The sequence below is a fragment of the Diceros bicornis genome, chromosome 15 (genome assembly GCF_020826845.1).
Source record: "Diceros bicornis minor isolate mBicDic1 chromosome 15, mDicBic1.mat.cur, whole genome shotgun sequence".
In the NCBI taxonomy this organism is placed as follows: domain Eukaryota; kingdom Metazoa; phylum Chordata; class Mammalia; order Perissodactyla; family Rhinocerotidae; genus Diceros; species Diceros bicornis.
In genome coordinates, this window is record NC_080754.1 from 63,724,748 (window position 1) to 63,749,365 (window position 24,618).

Sequence of the window (24,618 nt, forward strand, 5' to 3'; positions counted from 1 at the left end):
TTGCCCCATTCAAAAAGCCAGTGGTGTCCCTGTGTGACAATAGACGAATGCTGTCCCTTCTATGGGAGGCTCACATGTCAGGGTGGAGAAAAGACGTGTGTGCCGAGAACAAGCTAGTAGAGTGTTTAAGATGGAGCATGGATTCCAGGTTTGGAAGGTTTCTGCCGAGTTCTGTCCTGCCACTTACGAGCTGGGTTAGGGGAAGTTAGGTTATGAAAATAGCTCAAGAGAAGGAATGACCATCTGAAGTGGAATAGGGGGCAGAGAGGAGAGAGAGTCTACCTGGGAGAGATTGGCTCTATGTGGATACAGGCTAGGGTTATGGTGAGGGATGAAAGTGAACCTCATTCAGCAGAGAGGCAAGGAGTCAACCACAGACTCCACTCTGGATGCTCAGTCTTGAGTGGAGGCATGTATAGCATGGCTGGAGGGAAAGGTGGCAAGTGACTGCAGTTTAAGGAGGGTGGAGAGAACAGTTACTGTGTTCTGAAGTTAAGAAGCCTCTCAGCTTTTTCGTCACTGTTCCTTTTGGTTTCTCTCTCCACAAAGTGCTGGTGTGAACTCTCGCTCAAGTGGGATGAGGCGTCTGGACTCTGATGATGAGGATGATGACTACAACATCTGTGTGCCAGACAGGCGGAGTTCTAGGGGCTTTTGTTATGTTCTGCACCTGCCTACAGGCCTCTCATTTAACCCACCCCTGGAGCAGTGTCTAGCACAAGGTAGGAGGTGACTTACTGATTGGGAAGGAGAGCATGAATGAGTGTATGAGCGAGTTCTCAGGATAATCTGTCCTCTCAGTAGCCATTACTGTCTCGGTTTTCAGGATGAGGAAGCTAAGACTGCTAAGGTTCAGTACCTTTGCTAACGTGAAAAAACTATTATAAATGGCACGATCCTAATTTCGTCCCCAAAGACTCCAGCGTGCAGAACTGTGTGTAAAAAGTGTGAATAAGAAAATATTAGTTTCCAGTGGCTGCTGTAACAAATTACCACTTGGTGGTTTAAAACGACAGAAATTTATTCTCTCATAGCTCTCCCGGTCGGAAGTCAGAAATCAGGTTCCCTGGCTGGAGTCGAGGTGTTGGCAGGGCAGCCCTCCCTCCTGGGCTCCGCTGCTTCCTGGCCTCCGCCAGGGTTGGGCAGCTGCGGCTTTCCTTGGATCTGGCCACGTAACTCCAACTGTGCCTCCTGCTCACACTGCCTTCTCTTCTAGGTCGAATCTCCCTCTGCTTCCCTCTTATAAGGATATATGCCACTGCATTTAGGGCTAACATGATAATCCAGGATAATCTCCCCATCTCACTCAAGACCCTTAATTTAATCACATCTACAAAATCCGTTTTTGTCATATAAGGCAACATTCACAGGTTCCAGGGATTAGTGCCTGGACATTTGTGTGCGTGGGGGGATTCTTCAGCCTACCACTGAAAGCGTAGCTTTTAACCGTATGTAGTAAAAAGTGTGTAGGTGTGCAAGGGTAAGTGTGAGCGCATTTGTGTTTCCAATGTGTTTGTGTGTGAATGTGGATGTGGGTGTGAGTGTGCGCTACCGTGTTCGTGGGAATGTGTGAATCAGGTGTGACTGTGTTTGAGCGTCATGACTGTGTGAGTTCGGCGGACACGCGGCTGTACAAGCGTGTGCCCTCGCCGGCGAGTGCCTGTGTCTGTGCGCGGTGTGAGCGCGGCGTGCGCCGGCACGCGGGGCGGCGCAGGGGGGAGCGCTTCCGCCGCCGCGGCCTGCAGGGGTCACTGTCTGGTCCCCGCGTGGCACCATCCCGTGCCCCTGCTCGACCTCTCCGCGGCCGCTTGGGTCGGTGGGCCTAGGAGCATCCAGCCCGGAGCGCGGGGGCGCGGTGGAGCCGGCGGCCGCGCGGTCCAGGTGCGGGGCGGGCGGAGCAGCGGCTGCGTCCGGGACTCGGGCGGAGCTGCGCAGCGGTCACCAGGATTTCCGGGCGGGTGCCGGGAGTAAATGAGGCTGGACCAAACCTTAAATCCTGCTCCGGGCGACGGCAGCCATTGCCTAGATTTCTGCCCACTACTATGGGCTTGGAAGAAAATGGGGCGCACACCAGGAGTCTGGAAGAGGACCCTGGACATCCGAGTCCTGAAATCTAAACTTTACCTGGGAAGGGGGCGGTGTCGCGAGTGGCGGGACCCCAGGAGGGTGGTGCCTGTAACCCCTGACCTTGCTGGGTGGGGGCGTGCCTTCCTGGGGCGGCCCCGAGGAGAGGGCGTGTGGTTCCCGCCCCGCGTGCGCGTGGACGGCTCGCCCTGGCTCGGGCCCTCGGGAGGAGGCTGCTGCGCGCGGCTGGGCCTCTTTTCAGTTCCTCTCCGTGTCTGAGGTTGGGCCCCGACGCGGCACGTTTCTTTGAGGTTGGTAACCTGCCCCTGGGTTTGCGCGGGTAATTTGGGTACTCTGATGGGAGGCCCAAGACCAGCTTTGTGCAGAATGACCCCCAGTCCACTCTGAATCTCGCTCGTGAGCGTCTGAGAAGACCGGGGTGGCGGCTTGTGGAAAATTCAGATTCCCAGGCCCAGATGCGGGTCCAGGGGGACCAAACTATGAGAAGTCTGGTGTGGAGACATGGAGTCTTGAGCCTGGTAGGACTCCTGGAGCCCTATCGCCTATGTCGATCACTTGGCGAGGGGGGAAGAAAGGCTGCTTTCCCCGGGGAGTCTAGGTCCTGTGTCTCACCTCTGGGCAACGGTGTCGCCTAGTAGGGCTTGCAGGAATTGAAATTTGAGCGTACCCTGCCCCCTGCTTACTGGCTCTGTGACCTTGGGCAAGTCACTTCACTCCTCCAAGCCTGACTGTTCTCCTGTTTCTGCAGGAACTGGAGAAGATAGCTTCTGGAAGTATCTCCTGCAGGGCCTGGCATTTAGCACTTGATAAATGCTAACAGCCTTGTCAAGTTAGGTGGTTATGTTATCGAATAAGCCCTCACACGGGAAAGGTGGAAGGCGGAGAAAGAGGAGGGGATGTGGAGTTAGGTCTCTTTCCTGGCCTGTGAGTACTTAACAACTGTAGGTGTTGAGGGAGGGGCTGTCTCACCTGGCGGCCATTAGCAGGATATGGAGGGCTGTGGGTGCCTTCAGGGGATGGAGGTATACAAAAAGTGTGTGACTCTGTGTTGAGTTATTTAGGCAGGAAGGCTTTCCAGCACCAAAGAGGCTACATGGCTGGTTCTCTGCATCATAAACTGCCCAAGCAGTTTCTAGGCTAATACTTCTCAAACTTCCCTCCCTCAGAATACTAGGAGCTACACCCAGTGACATCTGCCTGCCAAAATAGGCCAGGGGTGTCTCTTCCAAACCACGGGGAAAATTCAGTTAACAAAATGGTCTTGCCTGTAAGTATTTCCTTACATGTTTCCTAAGGCTCTGGTGGCTGTCACACGTGTTGGCTTGTGAGTGTGGGCAGAAGGCAGAGTGAGTAATCAAGGAACAGATGACAATGTTCAGAAGCCACTGCCTGCATGGTGTGACAGCTGGCTTTTCTTTCATGCTCCAGCTTATGATTTTTATATTGCAAACATCTAATTTAGTCCTATTTCCTGCTAGCAAAGGTACTTCTCATTCATGCAATAAAATTAGATACCTTATTTTTCATGGTGTTCTTCAGAGACATTACCATGACTTTGGGGCTTTGCCTCCTAAACCAGTTTGGGACCCCAAGCTCTGGAAATGATGAATAAAGCCTGCTTGAGAGACGTCGTGATCCCTTCTGGACCACTTAGGAAAGACACTCAAACTCTCCCAGCCTCAGCTGGAGCATTTACAAATTAGTACTAACAATTCCTACTTTTGTGAAAATTGGAGAATATAGATACAAAGTATCTAGAAGTGCCTGACACGTAACAGGTGCTCAAGAAACAGCCTGAACAGAGATAAACAAGAAAGTGCCCACTGACACAGGGTGTGAACTACAGCAGTGCTTCTCACACTTCAGTGTGTGTAGGAGTCATCTGGGGATCTCGTTAAAGTGCAGTTTCTGATTCTGTAGTTCTGGGCTGGAGCCTGAGAGTCTGCATTTCTAACCAGCTCCCAGCTGCTGCTGCTGCTGCTGTTCGTCTGCAGACCACAAGTCAGTGTCAAGGAACTAGACTACATTATATAGCAAGGCACAGGTGGTGGGGGCTTGAGAGATGGGCTTGGCCAACCAGCGCCTTGGCAGATGCTCTAGACACGGGATAGAGGATTAATTAGAGGAGAGGTCAAGGAATAAGGACGAATTTTTCATTTGGGAATGTTTCTTTTAAATTGAATTTCACTCCTGAGTTCACCAGGCTGACGGTTTTTGTTTTTTCCTTCTGTTGACTTGTATTCATATGGAAATTAATGTAGTTCTCAGCATTCCTTTTACAGAGTCCCAGATACTCCATGTCATCAAGCATGGTGGGACTTCTAAGACTTGACTCCTGTTGTCTATAGGACATGGCACTAGGGGAGGACCCAGCCTATTGAGTCCCACTGTGTGTCAGGCACAGTGCTCACTGCTTTACATATGTTTTCATATTACTCTTCACTTTATAAATATAGGGATCGATGCTCAGGAGTTAAACTTAATAAAATCACATAGACGTAAAATGGCAGAGCCTGGATTTAAACCAGTCTAATTTTTATCCCCAAATCCAGGCTCTACCCTCTAAACCTTATTTCTTTATCATATGCCTCTTTTGCAGAAATAATTTCCTTATGACATTTAAGCAGCTGAATATCATTTGGTGACTTATTAAAAGTAGCACCATGACCCCCATTGATTCTGCTGAGCCATGTCGGTTTTGCATGGCAGATCAGAGAGAGAGGGGAGAGCGGAGTTGGGAATGTGGGTGAACCTAGCCATGGATGTCTCAGAGGTAGCAGTCTAAAAGCTTCTAGAGAAAAGAGAGAAATTAGCAAAGCAGAAAAGGTGCCTACAGTCATTTAGCAAATGGCTTTAGTGAAGTGAGGAACAGAAGTTCAAAAAAGTTCAATTCTCCTCAAGCAACTAGCAGAGATAAGATTTTTTTAAAAAAGTTTGAGTAAACAGGATGAATAGGAGAGTGGAGAGTCGTAATGGACCAGCTCTGCTAAGAGCACACAAAACCACGCCTCCATTCAGAAAGTCACGCCTCCCTCACAGGTTCCTCTGCACTCACGCTGCAGAATGTGTGACCCTGTGAAAACTCAAATGCCAGCGGGCCCGTGGGGCGCTTGTCCTGCCTTGGAAGCTGAAGCTGCTGCCCAGCTCCCCGCCACTGTCGTGAAGAAAGCTGCTTCAGTCGCCAAATGCCCTCATTTCCAAGAGAAGCCCAAATTCTCTGTTTTTATGTGAAATCTCTTTGTCTTTAAATGTTGGCAATAAATTAAAAAATATTTACAACTAGAGGCCAAAAATTATCAGCTCCAGGTGACATTTGAGCACAGTTCTCTGTTATTGTGTCCTCAAAATAGATCTTTTAGTTTGTCGGGGGCACCTTGCCCCAAATCCTGGTCCCTGAGCACCTGTCCTACCCAGGCTGGGCTGTGGGGCAGCCGCTCCACTTGTATAACTTGAGATAAGACCCTGTAGCAACAGGCCGTCTGATGACTCTCTCAGGCACAGGTTGTATCGTTATATCCCTCTCAAGAACTGGAATCGCTAGCCCGGAGCTTCGTGCAGTGCTGATGAGGCGTGTGTCGGGACACCTTGGAGTGAGGAAAAGTGGAATCCGGATGACTCGCTTATGCTAGACTGTGGCCCTAGACATGGCATCACTGACTGCTGGAGAGAAACCTTAGGTGCCTGTCCTGCATTGTCTGGCACAGACAGCTGTGTGCTTGGCAATTTGTATGTGGCGGTCAGACACCACCAGCTCTCCAACCTGCACGCTATTATGAATTTGAGACTGAGAGAAAAGAGGACATTGTGTGCTGGAAAGTATTTGATCAGCATAGCTCAGGTGAGGAATAAGGTATGAAATATTTTTTGCTACAGAAATTCTTTATCTGATACTTCTAACTTGTCTTAATTGGTGTCTTCCGTTCAATAGACACAGTTCGCTGTTCTCGTGTGGTCTGAGGAAATTGTGAAAGCGAGTTCTTTCAGCAAGTGAGAGGATCAGTCCAGAATTTCCAGTGAGTAGCGTTTACTTTTTTGATGTTTGCATAGCTTTGATCATTCGTGTAATGATTGCAGCCTGCCGAGATTTAGAATCTCTGGGAAATACTGATGTCACAGCTCCACGTCCCTGTGGAGGGAGTGCCGTGGGGATCTTTAAAGTTTACACTTTAACTGCCAGCAAGTTTTAAAAGATGACATAAAGTGTCCACAACAACAACAACATCTGTTAGGCCACCCTGCCTGGTGGCTGCTTATTTTGTAAGGGAGTGCTCGTCAGTCAGAAAGCTGGACTGACCTAAATACAAGAATATTCTTTGATGCATAATTTACATCTCAAATTTATTTCTGAGCACAATAGAATGGTGTTAGATCCACACATTTGGAACGTTAGTAAGAGCCTACTGATGACGTATTAGGTGTTATTTGCCTCAGCCTCAAATTTACTGGCTGTGATGGACTGATACTGGTGTGTGAGTTGTGTGAGATGTGTGACCTTTCTCCTTTTACATTGTTTAGAGAACAATTCAGGGGAGTTTATAGGAAATTAAACTGAAGACTCATGTTTTCTAATAGTTTTGTTTTTACAGTAAAAGATTACTGAGAAGTTGAAAATGGAGAGTGAAATGTGTGTATGTATGTGTATCTCAAAGCTAAATGTGATTTCAAAAAGAAAAATACAGCTTTTGATTATTAACTTCAAACAAAATCCTATGGGATTTTATAGATAGGGGCTGAATTTTCATACCAATAAAGTTGATAACGTCTGTTAAGGTGATTAATAGCTTCTTGCTGCATTTTGTTTGTGGGAGAGTGAATTTCATGAGAGATACAATGATGAAACTTGGGCTAAAACTTCTAGAAAATCTATTTTTCCTCCTTGCTCTACTCTATTCTTTTCTTTAATATATGTGTTAAAAGAAGTGGCATGTTTGGGAACGGTCAAAAAGAAGAGGTTTCAATCTTCAAATTCTAAGACAAGCTTCCAAGACACTTAGACATGAATTGTTTTTCCTCCCTGAGTCTGGAATGTGAGTAGGCTCTACCTTTAAGCTCTCTTTTGGATACCCTTTCATTTGATCACACTCATTTTCAAAACACATTCCTCAGGACCTAAGCATGTAGCACTTTAATAAATAAGATAGGCGTCTGTATCGTTTCAGATTCCAAACCAGCAATCGTGCTCCCTGCCGTGGGGGATCTGGAAGTTGGAAGAAGTGGTGAACAGAGAGGTAAGCTGATTTGCTTGTGTGATTTTTTTCTCAGTATTAGCATTTTAGAAGCTAACCACTACCCCAAATGCTACTAAATAAAAAATCAAACACACAAGGGTCTCCAAATGCATCACCTTCCCTAAACCAGCAGATCTTCAAAAGTGGCCAGTTGTTTCCAGGCCTTTTTCTAAATTTGGGAGAGAGATGTGAAATAAAACTTTGCTTTTTAGGAATTTAATGGCCAAATTCTATTCTAACCCTTCAAAAACCTTCTCAAGAGTCCTTAATTAGAATTGATTTCTCTGTCCTCTATATCCTTCATACCATTACAAAAATAGTCTATTCTATTAGAGAATAGAAAAACAACAGAGAGAATCAATGAAGCAAAACTTGGTTCTTGGAAAAGATCAACAAAATTGACAGCCTTTAGCTAGACTGACCAAGAAAAAAGAGAAGATGCAAATAACTAAATCAGAAATTAAGTAGGTTGTTACTTTCAACCTTAGAGAAAATAAAATGGATTAAAAGAGAATACTGTAAACATCTGAAGGCCAACAAATTAGATGGCCTAGATGAAATGGATAAATTCCCAGAAATACACAAATAACCAAAACTGACTCAAAAGAAATAAAAATCTGAACAGATCTATAACAAGAGATTGACTCAGTAATCAAACCTCCCAACAAAGAAAAGTCTAGGACCAAATGGCTTCACTGGTATATTCTACCAAACACTTAAAAAAGAATTAACATCAATCCTACTCAAACCCTTCCAAAAAATTGAAGAGGAGAGAACACTTCCAAATTCATTCCATAAGGACAGTATTACCTTAAAACCAAGACCAGATAAAGACTCCACAAGACAAGAAAACTGCAGACAGTAGCCCTTATGAATATAGATGCACAAATCACCAATAAAACACTAGCAAACTGAATCCAACAGCATATTAAAAGGATTATACACCATGGCCAAGTGAGATTTACCCCAGGAATGCAAGAATGGGTCAATATAAGAAAATCAATCACTGCAATACACCACATTGACAGAATGAAGGGAAAAAATCACACTATCATCTCAACTGACACAGAAAACATATTTGACAAAATCTAACACGCTTTCATGATAAAAACACCCTGAAAACTAGGAATAGAAGGGAACTTCCTCAACATGATAAAGAGCGTTTATGAAGAACCCACAGCTAACATCATACTCAGTGGTGAATAGCTGCTTTCACAATTGCTGTTCAGCATTGTGCTGGAAGCTCCAGCCAGTGCAATTAGGCAAGAAAATGAGATAAAAGACATCCAAATTGGAAAGGAAGAAGTAAAAGTATCTCTGTTTGCAGATGACGTAGTCTTATGTATAGAAAATCCCAAAGAATCCACTCAAAAAAACTACTAGAGCAAAGTTGCAGGGCACAAGATTAACACAAAAAAATCGGTTGTGTTTTTTATACACCAGCAATGTACTATCCAAAAAGGAAATTAAGAAAACAATTCCATTTACAATAGCATCCAAGGAATAAAATACCTAGGAATAATTTTAACCAAGGGGGTAAAAGACTTGTACACTTAACTCTATAAAACGTTAGAGAAGCCAGGGTCCTCACACTGGTTTTAACATATCTGTTTATGCTCAGAATGTGACAGGAGAGAGAAATAAACTTTCACTTGTTTTAGCAATTATTAGGTCTTTGATATAGCAGTCAAGCCTTTATTCTAACTAATACAGCAATCTCTAGTTTGCTTATGTAGCTGCTTCCAGCAGTATGTCATCCATGGAAGTTTATATTACAGAAGGAGTCAGGATGACTTGGAAAAACCAATCACTATCTTGTCTTGAAATTAGTCACTGCGAATGGGACAGCCAGTCACTCTTTGCTAATATCCAATAACAAAAGAGAATGAGGCACATGCCAAAGGAACAATTCATTATAAAATCAACACGTACTGAGTGCCTGTCATGTTCTAGGCAGGGTGCATGGTGCCAGGCGTAGAGTGGTGAGCAAGAGTGACATAGTCCGCGGAGCTTGCGGTCTGGCTGGGAGGCAGGGTGCTGTGGGAGCACTCAGTATGAGTACTTTACCTACTTTGGGCCCAGGGAGGGAGAGGGGTGTGCAGGATGATGTGGTGCTTAGAAAACGCTGCTCAGTTCTGCCTGCAAACCACACAACTTTAAGAAGTTGAGTGTAACTGCAGATACATGATCTAAGCTTCTACTATGTGTGAAACTCTGTGCTAAGCCCAGTGAGGGATACAAAGATAAATTGTACACATAAATGAATTACAAACTAAATTTAATAAAGAATGGACTGTGGTTAAGCCTCTTAAAGAGACACAAATAAAAAACTATGGAAGTGAGGAACGGTGATCATGGTTTAGAGTTCCAGAGAGGAGGAAGCTATGTAGAGAAACAGCTCCAGAAATCTGCATATCGGTCCGCCTGAGTCTTGGTTAGAATATTAATCCAAAGTAGGGCAAGACTCCATGAGGCCAGACAGAAAGTGCTGCCAGGGAGAGAAGAACTACCTGGGAGCTATTAACTGAAAAACTGCTGGAGCTCACATGGGGCAGGCAGATGCTTGAGCTCTGACTGGGCAGGGCAGGGGGATCTTGTTGAACACCAGGAACACTCAGTACAGATCCCAGAAAGGCCATGCTTGAGACTAGGGGTAAACCTGCCTTAGAGAATGTCTGAAATTAAAAAGACTGACCATACCAGGCCATGGTGAGGACGTGGAGCAACTGATTCTCATACATTGCTGAGGGGAGTGTAAGATGTTTCAAGCACTCAGGAAAAGGTTTGGCTTTTTTAAAAAAAAAAAAAAAAAACACACACATTTACCTTGTGACCCAGCAATTCCACTGGTAGGAAATGAAATTATTCCCATACGAAGAGTTGTACACAAATGTTTATAGGAGTTTTATTCAAAATTGCCAAAAATTGAAAACATCCCAAATGTCCATCAATGGCTGGCTGCATAAAAATTTGTGGCTTAGTCATACAATGGAATCTACTCAGGATTAAAATAGAATGAATTACTGATATACTAATAAAATGGGCAAATCTCAGAAATATACTGAGCAAAAGAAGCTAGCCCCAAAAAAGTAAAGACACATTGTATTTGTAATAAATTCTAAAATAGGAATACTAATCTATGGTGTGAGAAAACATTAGTAGTTGCCTGGGCTGGGCATGCAGGGTGGTGGTATCACTGGAATGGGGCACAGGGGGAACTTTTTGGGTGACAGAAATGTTCTATATCTTGATTGAGGTGGTAGTTATATGGCTGTGTATATATGTCAAAATTCATGGACATATCCACTTAAATTGGGTGCATTTTATTGCATGGATATTATACCTCAACAAAGCAGTTTATTTATTGAGGTGAAATTCACGTAACATAAAATCAACCATTTTAGAGTGTAAAACTCAGTGGCTTCCGGTACATTCACAATGTTGGGAAACCATCACTTGTATCTAGTTCCAAAACATTTTCATCACTCCAAAAGAAATCCTCATACCCATTAAACATTTCCCCCTCGTCCTGGCCCCTGGCAACCACCAATCTGCTTTCCATCTCAATGGATTTACCTATTCTGGATATTTCATATAAATGAAATCATACAATATGTGGCCTTTTGTGTCTGGCTTCTTTCACTTAGCGTAATGTTTTCCAGTATCATGCATGCTGTAGCATGTATCAGTACTTTATTCCTTTTTATGGCTGAATAATATTCCATTGTATGCAAATACCACAGTGCCTTTATCCATTCATCTGCTGATGGACAGTTAGGTTGTTTCCACCTTTTGGCTCTTGTGAATAGTGCTACTATGAATATGCATGTGTATGTATTTGTTTGAACACATGTTTTCAATTATTTGAGGTCTGTACTTAGAAGTGGAATTTCTGGGTCATATGGTAATTCCACGTTTACCTTTTTGAGGAAATGCCGAGCTGTTTTAGAAAGCAACTGGACCATTTTACCTTCTCCCCAGCAATATGCAAGTGTTCTCATTTTTCCATATCCTTGCCAACACTTGTTATTTTCCTTTTTTGTTTATTATCGCCATCCTAGTGGGTGTGAAATGGTATCTAATTGTGGTTTTGATTTGCAGTTCCCTAATGACTAATGGTGTTGAGTGTCTTTTCATGTGCTTGTTGACTATATCTTCTTTGGATAAATGTCTATTCAAGTCATTTGCTCATTTTTAAATTGGGTTTTCTTGTTGAGTTGTAAGAGTTCTTAATATCTTCTGAATACTAGATCCTTATCAGGTAGTATATGATTTGCAAATATTTTCTCTCATTCTATGGGTTGTCTTTTCACTTTCTTTATAGTGTCCTTTTATGCATAAAGGTTTTTTAATTTTGATGAAGTCCAATTCATCTATTTTTGTTGTTGTTGCTCATGTTTTTGGTGTCATCTACAAATCCATTGCCAAATCCAAGGTCATGAAGATTTAACCTTATGTTTCCTTATAAGAGTTTTACAGTTTTAGCTCTTCTATGTAGATCATTGATCCATTTTGAGTTAAATTTTGTATATGGTGTGAGGTAAGGGTCCATCTTCATCTTCTGCATGTGCATTTCCAGTTGTCCCAGCACCGTTTGTTGAAACGACTATTCTTTCACCATTGAATGATCTTAGCACCCTTGTCAAAAATCAGTTGCCCATAAATGTATGGGCTTATTTATGACTTTCAATTCTATTCCATTAATCTATATATCTGTTCTTTTGCCAGTACCACATTGTGTCGATTACTGTGACTTTGTCCATAAGTTTTGAAATCAGGGAAATGTGATTCCTCCAACATTGTTCTTATTTTTCAGGATTGTTTTGACTATTTGGGGTCCTTTGCAATTCCATATGAATTTGAGCATCAACTTTTCCATTTCTGAAAAAAAGGCAGTTAGAATTTAGGTAAGGATTGCATTGAATCTGTAGATTTCTTTGGGTGGTATTGCCATTTCAACAATATTAGGTCTTCCAATCTATGAAAATGGAATGTCTTTCTATTTATTTAAATCTTTAATTTCTTTCAACAATGTTTTGTAAGAAAACATTTTTTTACATAGTATTCAGTTTTTTTTTTTTTTTTTTGAGGACGATCAGTCCTGAGCTAACGTCCAATGCCAATCCTCCTCTTTTTGCTGAGGAAGATTGGCCCTGGGCTAACATCTGTGCCCATCTTCCTTTACTTTATATGGGACACTGCCACAGCATGGCTTAACGAGCAGGTGCGTCGGTGCGCGCCCGGGATCCAAGCATGCGAACCCCGGGCCGCTGAGGCGGAGTGCGCGCACTTAACTGCTGTGCCACTGGGCCGGCCCCCCCATAGTATTTAATTTTTATATTTAAGTTTTACAGACTTGGAAACAATTTTTAGGCAAACTTCAGTCTGAATCAAGACATTCTTTAAAGAGGAAAGACTTTATTCTGAAATTAAATTGTATTTTCTTGGAAAATGGCACCATTGATTATCTAAGCTTTAATGATGGAACTGCAGGTAGATTTGCTTGCTACCACCATCTCTTCAGTAGAGGATAAGAAGGCTTCAATAAATGGGACATCATGGATTTGACATCTCCTACAGGAATGTGTGTCCAGTTCCTGGGAATACTGGAACATGTTTATAGGACTGGTTTCCATTGTCTGTTTTCTGTTTTCTACTCTACCATAAGTTAGGGATCTTGAGGGGCTGGCCCTGTGGCCAAGCAGTTAAAGTTCCAGGCACTCTGCTTTGGCGGCCGGGTTCGTGGGTTCAGATCTCGGGTATGGACCTACTCATCAGTCATGCTGTGGAGGCATCCCACATACAAAATGAAGGAATACTGGCACAGATGTTAGCTCAGGGTGAATCTTCCTCAAGCAAAAAAAGAGAATTGGCAATGGATGTTAGCTCAGGGCGAATCTTCCTCACCAAAAAAAAAAAATAATAATAATATCTTGGATTTCAAGTCCATAATTTAATACTCTTGGCCATAATATTCTTATATATTTTAAAATATTTAAATATTCTTATTTTAAATGTTAAATATTTTTCAACTATATTGGGCTTGCCGTTGGACAGATGTTCTCCTTGTGTTTTATATTTTGAATGTACTAGAGATCATCATTATAAAACATTTTGGAATATTACAGCAAGGTTGTTGATATATTGCACTGAATGCTTTTTTCTTGATTAAGATATACAAATGTTTTATATTTAGTAAAAAAAACTGACACTAAATCATATGTGCTTTATCTCTTCGCTATTCTATGTTGAATTCCCTTTGAATATGTTGTTTGATGAGAGGAAAATTTAAATCATCTGTGGTTAGATATTGTATTATGATGTTCTCTCCTAGTCGACAAGGGGATGCTTTTCCAAAGAGTCCAAGAAGTTTAGTTCTGCAGAGCAAAGTTGTCTGTCTTTGCTGAGTTTATTTACAGTTAGAAGTCAGGCACCAACCATATCTACTATAGAACTAATCTCAAACAGTGGAGAGCTGCCTCAAGGGAAACTGTAAAATGTTATACATATCTAGAAAAGTCATCTGTTTATAAAATATTGTAGAAAGGGACAGAATCTAGTCGATCCTCGAGGCATTGGAAATCTGAAACAGGAGGAAATGCATTTTGAAGATCACATTAGTGTACTATTCACCACCACTTCCTGGAGGAATGACTCAGCATTGAGGTTCATGGTCCCAGATCTGAGTGCCGGGAATATTCACTCTCAGGTAACTACCTGAGATGTGGTACTGAAAGGCATGCTAGGAGTTGGGAGACTGAGGTTGATGGCCAGTTCTACCACTCGCTTGTGATCATCACTGAAGCTCACTTTATAGAAACTGAGAGTCTGAGAGGCTAAGTAATTGTCTGATTTCCCACAGGTGACAAGTCATGGCTTCAGGTTTTTCAGACCCTAGAGCCCAAACTTTTTTTACTATTCCACACAAGAGTCAAGTAGATTTTCACACTTATTTCACTATGTATACTAGAACACATGGGCAATTCGATTAGAAGTGATTTTGTTTAAAAAACATGCTGGTTTAAAATCTAACCACTGGTATAAATTTGAACCTGTGGTCTTATTTATGTTTTAGTGATAGGTCTAGTCTCTATAATTACCTGACTTACTATCTTCCCCCATTATGAGGCCAAGAAAACATAGCATGTACTGAGAACACGTATATGAATTTCCATACAAATGGTCAAAGAAAAGCAGAGAGAAGAGGCAAATTAATGTTTTAGGATTGCCACTGTGTTTCTTTTAGATCCTGAATCTGTTTGCTGCCTACTGTAGATGAAGAAGGTTAGAGAACAGTCCTGGAACCTTCACTGGGGTGAGCTTCTGGGTGTTTCATTGCTGTCCTTCACCAGTTTTGTTTGTAATTGGTGCTGACTTGCCTCATTGAGTTCTGTGCTCCCAGTGTCTATTTGTCACTTGTCACTTTGCAGCCAGCTCTCCATGGCCTACAGAACTGGACAGGTGGAGGGAGCACTTTCTGTGGGCTTTCTGCTGTGCTGGGTCAGTGGAGGCCTGACAGGTTTCAGAGGTTGCTACCTGACTCACCACACCTTCTCAGGATTTATCTTCAAAGAGTGAAGGTTCTGTGTTATCTGTGCATGGAGGGCTTCATGTATAGGCTTGCCAGATTTGGCAAATGGAAACAGAGGACACCCAGTTAAATGTGACTTTCGGATAAGCAGTGACTAACTTTTTAGTATAAGCATGCCTTAGATCTCACATGAGAATCCTGTATTTTATTTGACAGCCCTCTTAATGTTGTAGCTTGTTTAGAGCAGAATAGAGGCCAATCTGTTCTCAGATCTTCTTTCTGTTTTAATCCACGTCTAGTTTTAATTTCTTGTCTTCATCCAGTTTTAATATTTTCTTGCGTCAAGGCAGCTGAATGTGATATGTAGCTGTGAGGGGCTATCTTATTGTCTTCTACACTGAGGCTGAAGAATGACCCCGTGCTGCCGATGGATGGTCCACAATGAGAGGAATCATTAAAAATAGAGTTGCTGGCTACAGGCAAACATCTCTGCGACAGTATTCAAATGGAAAAATAATTAAAGTGAAGATTTGCAAGCCTTTAAAATATCTTGTGTTTAATCATGTAAATGACTTTGTGCTGTTCATACACCATATTACGGATGTTGGATGATGGTGGCTTTGGATTTACATTCAGGGATGTCCATCCTTATGTACCTCTCCAGATTTTCACAGCTATCTTCTATGTGAACATGGATATAACCATGCTCTCACAATTCACATACTACAAGTTAAAGAATCAGAAGGAAAAATGTAAGATCGGGAACAGTTCATTCTAATGTTTCTATTTGTAATTGACATTTTCTCATTTAACAACCAATAGAACATTTTAGGGTTATTTTCAATGAGATAAGGCATATCATTGATAAGACATAACATTTCCTTAATCATCCCAGTGAGTCCTTTGAGAATTTTTGGATGTGGCACATTTAGATACCACGTTATTACCTTTTATTTTAGTTGGTCTGTGTGATTGAAAAATAAACAGAAATGATAAATCAGAAAAACTTTGGTTTCTCTAGGTAAGAGAGGTTGGCAAGAAAAGTCAAATCTCTTAGAGAGATTTCTGTAGGTGGTAAATAGTACCACTTTTTCTCTCCTGGCCACTCGAGAAGCACATCCTCCCCAAAGTAGTGCCTGCCGGCAGTTCCCGAGTGTGACTGTTCCTTGGCGCTGTTGTGACCACAGCCTTCACACTACTCGATAGGACAGGTGCTGCTTCTGTCTCCAGAGGCTGGCACAGAATAGGCCTTAACATATTTGTTGATTACTGAATACCATTTCTACTTTTGCTTTGAATACTGTTTCTTTAAATGACTGTTTAATTTGTTTCTTCATTTGTTTATTTATGAGCCAGCACAAAAATGAAAATTGTCTTTAGCTGCATATCAATGAAAGTGGCCCCATCTCTCTCCTGCAGACTGATGGGGCACATTTCCACGTGGCCTCCTGGTAGCTGTAAATGTTACAGGGTGAGGACAGCTGCTCAGATCTACAGAATCAGCTCTAGATCCCCCTGGGGATGTTGTGAGGAGGGTGGGAACACCTCCCAGCTGTGTGCCAGGCACCATGCTGGCCCTTTCACATGTGCTCTTGCTCTCACTTATTCCTCACACCAACCTCCGTTTTACAGACGAGAAAGCTGAGTGTCAGTGGACTGGACCAAGCTCACACGCTAGTAAGTAGAGGCATTAGATTTCAAAATCAGCACGTGGTGACGCCAGGCCTTCATCTGATGGATTCACGGTTTAGATGGTGCCACATGAGTCAAAACCTTCACAAGAAGAGGGTCTGCCTCTGTCTGTTCAGGATTGAGGCCCCAGCAGCCAGCATCTAGCAGGCCTCAGTGACAGTGCTGGATGGGATGGATTATAAAATACGTGGACGTCCCCTGGAATGCACGTGGTGCTTACAGGGCACCCAGCCAGTTTTCTCCCCTGTCGTCCCTTTCTGCCAACACCAAACCCACTTTAAATATATTAAATAAAGCATGGCATCAAGAACTAAAGTAAAGGGACTACTTGGTTAAAAAAATCACTAAAATAATGAGGTGTGTGTGTGTATATATACATATATATATATAGTCACCACCATAACTAGTTCAATCATTCTAGACCTAACCCTGAATTTCTGTGGCCAACTGTCTAAAACAGTATGACAGGCCAGCTCTCTTCAGTTTACTCCCTCAGGCCTAAATAAAGCAGCTCATACAATTTATGAGGTTTCCGGAACAGAGTTTTGCTTAGCTGCAATGTCTTGTGTGGGCAAAATAGACTGAATATGGAGTGATGTTAAACTTAGGGTCAATGCAGGGTTCAGAAGAAAATTAAGTTTTTCAGAGAAACATGTGCTCGATAGTCTCCCTCACCTGGAGTGTTATGGGAGAAAGCAAATCCCTCAAATACACAATGCGTTTGAAGGTAATTTTTTATGGAAGTCTGTTGTCTTCACATGTGGCTGTAATATGGAAAAAACCATGCGTTCTACCTTTGCAGTTATAACTCCACAAACGTTTTTAATGCTTCATCAGTTTGATGTTAAACAAGTGGGAATGATTTACCCAGAATCTTACAGTCAGATGTCTGTGTGCCTGGTGTCTCCGGCTCCTGACCCTAATACAGATGCAACATAACTAAAAAATTAAAAATAGAATACAAAGGACTTAGGGTGGACGACAATCTGATTTACAAGGGACCAAGTTTTCTATTTAAACATAGGTTTTTGTATGTTTCTTTTTGTGTCTTGGCTTTGCCTTTCACATTTGCGAAGATTCTACATCCTGGCATTTCCTCGTCCCTAAACCAGAGTATTCAATTTGATCACCACTACTGGAAGTTCTCATGCTGTTATCATTACCTGGTGGGGTGGGAGCGTAGCCAGCCAGTGCCCGTGGAGGAGGAGCAGTTCTATTCTGTATGTTTCACGGTTTATGGACCAGCCGCTTTTTGGTTTTTCCTTGGAGAGCTTTCCAAAGCGTACTTTGGCTGGCACTGCTGACTTAATTTGAGTGATCCTGATGCAGATAGAGGAGATGTGTCCTTAGGATGTAATGACTTAATTTATAGCATCTTGGAGCAACAGCATGAATTATTTGGTTTTGCTTTCCTGCGGCCTAGAAATATAGGTGTTTGTTAAAATTGGAGATTAAACGACTTCTCTTTTCCCATCAAAGAAGTGCTGTTTGACATGTTCCAGTGGGGCCTGGGTTTCTGTTCATCACTTTGCTTTTTATCTGTCTCAATTGCAGGGCTCTTTGCTGCCTCTCCTCCTCTCAGAGGCCTGGGTCACCCTCGCTGTACTGCTTTTAATTTCTGTTGGCTTCTGCTGCCCCTAACACCACTTGTAATCTCCTCTGTCCTATTCTGCACTCTCTCCCTACTTCCTCTTTGCAGTGTTCGTCTTCCTTGTCTGCTGTCCCCTCCCAAGGCCTGCAGCGCTAGTATGGAGGCACTGAGCTTATAAATGTATCACTGGGCAGTTAAAACAGCACTTTCCGGTCCTTTAATTGACCCAGCGAGTCACCACAGTCTATCAGCCTAACCTCTTCTCAGATGCACTTAGTGATACTCCTAAGGAAAGGATGTATTTTTTTTTTCTGGATACCTTTATTGTGGAGCCATTCCAGAAACACAAGTATTCTGGAGATTAAATACCAGGTAAGTGCTATTTCGCTGCGGTAATTCCCTTCCCTAGTTTGTGGCACTTGTTCTCCACGCCTTGTTGGTCTGTTTTTAAGCGCTGGGGAGTGAAGCCTGCAGCACACATGGGTGATGGGGGAAGCTGTGTTCACTGTGCTGTCAGTGGCAACACCCAGTCTGCTATTGAGGAAGAATCGATGTGGGACTTCAACAGAAGTAAAAAAGATAATCTCATTTGAGAGCCATAAACGCTTTCTTTTAGATCCATTTTTTGGGTTTCTTTAGAAATATTTTTTCAGAGTTTTTCATTGTTGTTGATCTTATAACATCCACAAAGAATTTGTAGATATGCAGAGTTAGTCTAGGAAATATTTTATTTCAAAAAAGAAATGAGAATCTGCTGGGAAGCAATTCCCACCCCCTCCATGTTCTCCCAAGAAAAAAATTCAAAAAAAAATTTTTACTAACTTTTTGAAATAGATCTCAGAAACTTCAAGCTTTGGGATTGCACAGGTAGCGAACATTAGTATACCAGAATTGGTCAGGGCTTGGTAAGATCCAGATATGTGAAAATCCAGAGAACACCTTCTCCCTTCCCTGGACAGAGGCTGGGGGTAGGAGGGCCAGACCCAACGTGAGGAGACCCATCCTGCTGGTGGGCTGCCCGCGTGGCCCCCTCCTACGGGCAGAGGATCGTATATTGATGAGAGAAGGGGTTCTGTGGGGCTGAACCACAAATCGAGATGGAAACCACCCAAATAAACTTATGTTGAAGTTATTCAGAAAAAAATTTTAAATTGCCATTATTCAAAACAACTTAGCATATCTGAGTGGGTAGATAAGTGATTTTGCTACCTGATTAGGAAATACTACCCATCCTAGAAAGAGGTGTTTAGTATTCATTGGTCCAAAATAACAAGGACACAGAGAAAAAAATACTTCCATCCCAGTTTCCTCTAATGACTCCCAGCTTCCCTTAAAATATTGAGATCCTCATTTATGTTCAGATTGCCCCTTAATGCTATCGTTCTTTCTGTGTTACTGCTTTTAGCATACTCGTGCCATGATTGAAATATCAGGCTTTGTTTGTGGCCATATATCTTGTATCTTCTACTTGGGATCTCCATCCTCAACTATAGGAAATGTAAGTACATTATTTGTTCTGTGTGCTCTGATCAATCAAACATGCTTCTTAACTCTTTTCTCCACCTTTGGAAGATGCCTTGAAATTCTGAGGAGTGCATTTGGGACGAACAACGTGAAAGTCACAGTGCCAAATTGATCCTTGCTCAGATTTTTTTTGTTGTTTGTTACGCTCCTTTCAACTTAGCAGAATATAGATCAGCCAGAATTGTAGTCTAAATGTGTTTTGCTGGGCTTGCATATTAACACCAATATAATGAAGTCACAATAAATTATACAAAGCATTTTGGATATGGATATGGATATTGTGGTTGTTTCAACTTATGAAAAAGTCACCATTCCCTTGCACTTTGCAGCTAGTGTACTTCATTGTGGCACCCTAGAAAGGATCCAGTTTGAAGATGTGCACTTTCTCTTCCTGATTTTTTAACCATACATGGTTTATTTGAGTTTCTAGTTGTATATTCTCTCATTCTGTCAGGTCCTGAAAGTTGAAACCTCTAAGTTTCTGAATGCTTAATGAGAGTAAAATAATATTTTTCTCTAAGTAATGCATTTGAATTTCCACATGGTCCAAATATTCTTACATATTCGTCAATATTTTGAAATGAAGTATTGGGAAAGGTAAAATATGTGTGTGTGCATATATAGATACATCTATCAAGAGGAATAAATAAACCAGTAATCAGCAACAAGGAAGCACATTGCAGACTCTGAATAAAGAAGCTTCATGGAAACAACACTTTCTTTGGGGGAGATTATGATGGTCCTTCCCTGAGAGTTGCCTCAGAGGTGAGCCCAGGAGGCAGCAGTAGATAAGCATTCCTAGTAGAGAAGCATTTACTAACCCAACGCCATATTGGAGCTGAGTGATGGGTGCTAAATAGCACTTAAAAGGGCATTAACTGACACCAATGTCACACATAGAAGATATTTTAAATATTTAAATCTCAGTATTTTCTAATCTTGAAGGAAATGCATGAGAAGGGGAAAGATTTATAGAACTAACTGTAAATATTTGACATGTCTGGACATCAAATATAGATATGAAACCAAAACATAAAGGACACATTAGGAATTACATATGGTGAATAACAAGAATGTTAATAAGAATTTCCATAAACTGGGAAGAAAAAAGTCAAGTAGAAAAATTTACATGGGACTCAAAAACAGATTATTAAAGAGAAGAAATAGAAATAATTAGAACATACATGAAAAATAATTTAACCTCTCTAGGAACTGAATAAATGCAAAACTAACAGACTAAAAAAAATCGACCTTTTTAGTCTATGAAATTAGCAAATATAAAGAAATTGTAGAAATCAAAGCAGATAAGGGCAGGCCTCATTTGCACACTCATACGATGGGTGCCGAGTAGATATGCAAATTGCTACAGCCTTTCTGGAAGACTCTAGCAGTTTGTATCCAGAGCCTTGAAAGTGTGAATTTCACATCTAGATATCTATTCTAAGGCTATTACCAGAAAAATAAAGATGTATGTACTAAGAAATTTGTCACAATTTGGGGACAACCTAAATGCCCAATACAGTAGAATATTCTGAAGCAATTTAAAAATGTTGATAAAGAATTTTTAATGACATGAAGAAATTCTTACAATATATAATAGTGGAGAAAAGGGCAGGATAAAGTATTATATCTACTGTATATATAGTCATGTACCTCACGTAAAAAGACAGAAAGGAATAAACCAGAATATTATCTCTGAGTATTGAGATTATGGGTGATATTTTAGTCTTCATGGTTTCTATATCTTCCAACAGTTCCACGATGAGTATATATTATTTTTATAATCAGAAGATGTCATAAATGCTAAAGAAATACAATTTAAAACTTTGGTGATTTGTGAAGCTATGTATTGTGTAATGAAAAGAAAAGAACAACTAATGTCATTCTTGCCTCTCTTGTTAGTTCCAAAGAAGATCTACTGAAGGGACTTCATTTTTGCTGTCTGCGTTGGCCATGACGGGAACTGCGTGTGTGCAGATTTAGTGTGGTTTTGAAGGCTCCAGCTGCCAAGCATCCCTGGAGCAGCTGCTCTGTGCGTCATCTTCCTTGGCTTATTGGAAGCTTTGGCATCTTAGTTCTTCACTTTTTCGTATCGTTTGCCATCAGAGTGCCATTTGGGGATAAATGTGTACTTTATATCGCCTCTTCTAAGAAGTGTAAATAGCTAATGGTGTAGCCATTTCATTATTATGTTTGAGATACACTTATAAAGAAAGCTTTCTCTTTTCCAAAGTCTCCTAGGTTATGAGCATTTTAACAGGGGATCAAATTCAAACACAGGTTCCTTGGTTATCTTTGGTTCATCAGATAAAAAAATTTAAGCCAGTATTAAGCACTGAAATTGATACATCTTAGATGTTAAATTCTAGTTAGGTTATAACAGCAGGTTTTAAGAAAAAGAGCCGCACGGTTTCTGAAAATCTCTACAGAGAACACTTAAAATATTTATTAAAATGACAACTGGACTCTGCCTTGTGTCAATAAACGTGAATCTTATGAATCAATAGTTTATGGCAGATAAAACATGAAATAATTGGCTAACAAGTTTAATGAAAATTAACAATAGTGCTTAAACCTACATCCTTTGAACACGAGGAACACAGGAGGGCACTCTGTTCTCAGTATTTAGCTTATTAAATTTATAATAGTTATGTAGGCAAGTGAAATATTATCTTTCTGTGTTCTTTTCCTCACTGGTACTTTGAGTTTCAAAAAACATAGGGGTGCTTCTTGTTGATGAGCTTGATAAAATTGGCGCCGGTTGTCATTTGGAATTGCACAGTGAAGGATCTAAGGCTTGTGTTCTGAGTTGTCACACTATCAGATAATTACTTAAGAGTTCTTGGCAGGAATTTTACTTTTATTTTTTGGACTCGGCCATTAAGCAAAATCAAAATAACTTCTTGCACTTTCACAGCTCTTTCTGATTTAAAAATCATACTTTGCCATAGATCTCTGAGTACTCCCAAAAGGTTTTTGTGAAGCAGAAAAATAAGAGCCTCATTTAAAATTGGATGCTTTGAGGCAGACAGCCTAGGAATATACTGTGAGTGGGTGACAAGGTTGGGACCAACTCCTGAGCGCCTGTCCTCAGCAGGTCCTGGAGTGTGGAAGGCAGTCCCAGAACCCGTACAAAGGGGATCCTTACATCATTCTCATTTCTTCACCTTTCTAGAAGATGGAGGGCAGAGAAGAGCTCCATGCCATTGCGAGGCTGTAGCAGGGAAATTGTGGTTAGGCAACAGTGTATTTGTTTCAGTTTCTTTCAAAGAAGGGTGGATTTATGATCTCCAGTGAACAACGCAAAATGCTGTTTTTATTTTGATTTGATAGTATGGATGCTTAGTCTCCTGCTCCGTATATTGGAATGCACGGGAGGGTATTGTCCTCCAACTGACCTTTCCCAAAATCGAATCTTGAGTCTAAAAGCTGTAACCTAAAACCCCAAGTCATTGGCCTTAAAGAAGTTTCCTTGAGAGAAGAATTAGGCAATTCCTTTTTCATTTCTAAATGTATGTGCCCCGTGCATGCATTCAGAAAGTGTGCTATCCTTGGCCTCAAGCCTCCTGGAATTTTGGGATGCGTGGAGAAGCAATAATCTCTCTGTTCCAACTTGATTGGAGCCTGAACCCAATCTGACCCAAAATTAGTTTTCAAATCCGAATGCAATTAAAAACAGATGTTTCCAAGTAGACTGAAAAAGACTGTGAAAAAAAAAAATCAGGGTTCACTGCCTTTAGAATTGGTTGCATTTTCTAGGTACCTGTAATGAACAGGAAGAGAGAACAAATAAGAGTTGTTTCCAGAGAGTTTGCTCCTCCTTCCTTGCTCCACACCGAGCCCTCCGAGTGCTCCAAATCCATACCTTTCAAGGAGGTGTGTTATGATCTACCAGGCTGGACTGTCCTGTCTGATCCACTTTCTAATCTATTCTCAGTCAGGACAAATTTGCATCTCAGGTTAGGCACTTAATAATTCTTATTGCTGAGAACTAATTGCTACCAATAAAGGAAGGGACACATGAAAAATCACTTGTTATCCAAAAGTACTAGAACATTAAGGACACTTACACAGAAAGTTTCATTTAGCATATGCTTTCAAACTCTTAAAGCTAGCCTAGTGGCAATTCAGGAAACATTAGTGAGTTTTGGAAGGCTTTTTTTCCCCGTTGAATCAAAACCCAATTAAATCGTGCATGGTAGGGAAGGGAGGAGAAAGCTTACTTGTGGACAAATAGTACCCATGAACTTGAATGCATTAAAATGGATTCATAAGTTCTTCTAAGATGAGAAACATGTGTCCAATTACTGTGAGATTCACCACTCCTTACAAGTTCAGAGCAGACAGTCCTCATCTCCTTGTTTCAAAATGAGTGTGTCTATTTTCAGAGTAATTTTCAGCATGAAGTCTGGTCCACCATTTGATTTTTAATCTCCTCTTTTATCCCTGGAATCTTGCATTCCTGATGCATTTCATCTTTTTTGTATGGAATAATATCCTTCAGAAATCTTTGATGCATTGGTGAATTAAAAGAAAAAAATGAGAGGTAAGTGCTTGCTCTATTTGTCATTTTTAATACATTTGGAGCCACTTGATTTATGATGAAGCATTTCTTGGGAGAGGCGAATGTTTAAGGTGGTATTTTGAGCTCCATTTAAGGCAATTTAGTTGTCATCAGGCCTCCTCACCTCATAACCTTCATAAGACCTTGCTTCATAAATTGGACCCAAACAATTGGCTTGTGTTTCGAGTAGACAAAGCCTTATGGAAATGATACTTGCTAAGTGTTTTTATTGGACATCTGGGTAGAAGTCAGCCTTTGTCAGGCCAGTCCCAGACCACAGCTAGCCTGACTCCTACACCCTTGGCAGCAGTTTCTACTCTTAGAAAACTCTTTTAAAACTCTTTTAAACTGAGAGGAATGAGATTTGGATTCGTTTTTTCCCCAGCTTTCTTCTTTGATTCCT

The 24,618-nt window shown here is 41.4% G+C and overlaps 1 long non-coding RNA gene across 4 annotated transcripts; it reads left to right on the forward strand.

The window, feature by feature from the left end:
* The first annotated feature begins 1,992 nt into the window (after window positions 1-1,992).
* LOC131415015 (uncharacterized) lies at window positions 1,993-24,519 on the forward strand. Of its 4 annotated transcripts, none has more exons than XR_009222297.1 (8): window positions 1,993-3,352; window positions 5,612-5,923; window positions 6,014-6,098; window positions 7,245-7,313; window positions 12,130-12,220; window positions 14,560-14,628; window positions 19,533-19,625; window positions 21,554-24,519. It is a non-coding gene; the product is annotated as an uncharacterized LOC131415015 (long non-coding RNA). The 4 variants fall into 4 exon arrangements; XR_009222298.1 differs by having other exon boundaries at window positions 1,993-2,375; XR_009222296.1 differs by lacking the exon at window positions 1,993-3,352 and having other exon boundaries at window positions 4,831-5,923.
* The last annotated feature ends 99 nt before the right edge of the window (window positions 24,520-24,618 follow it).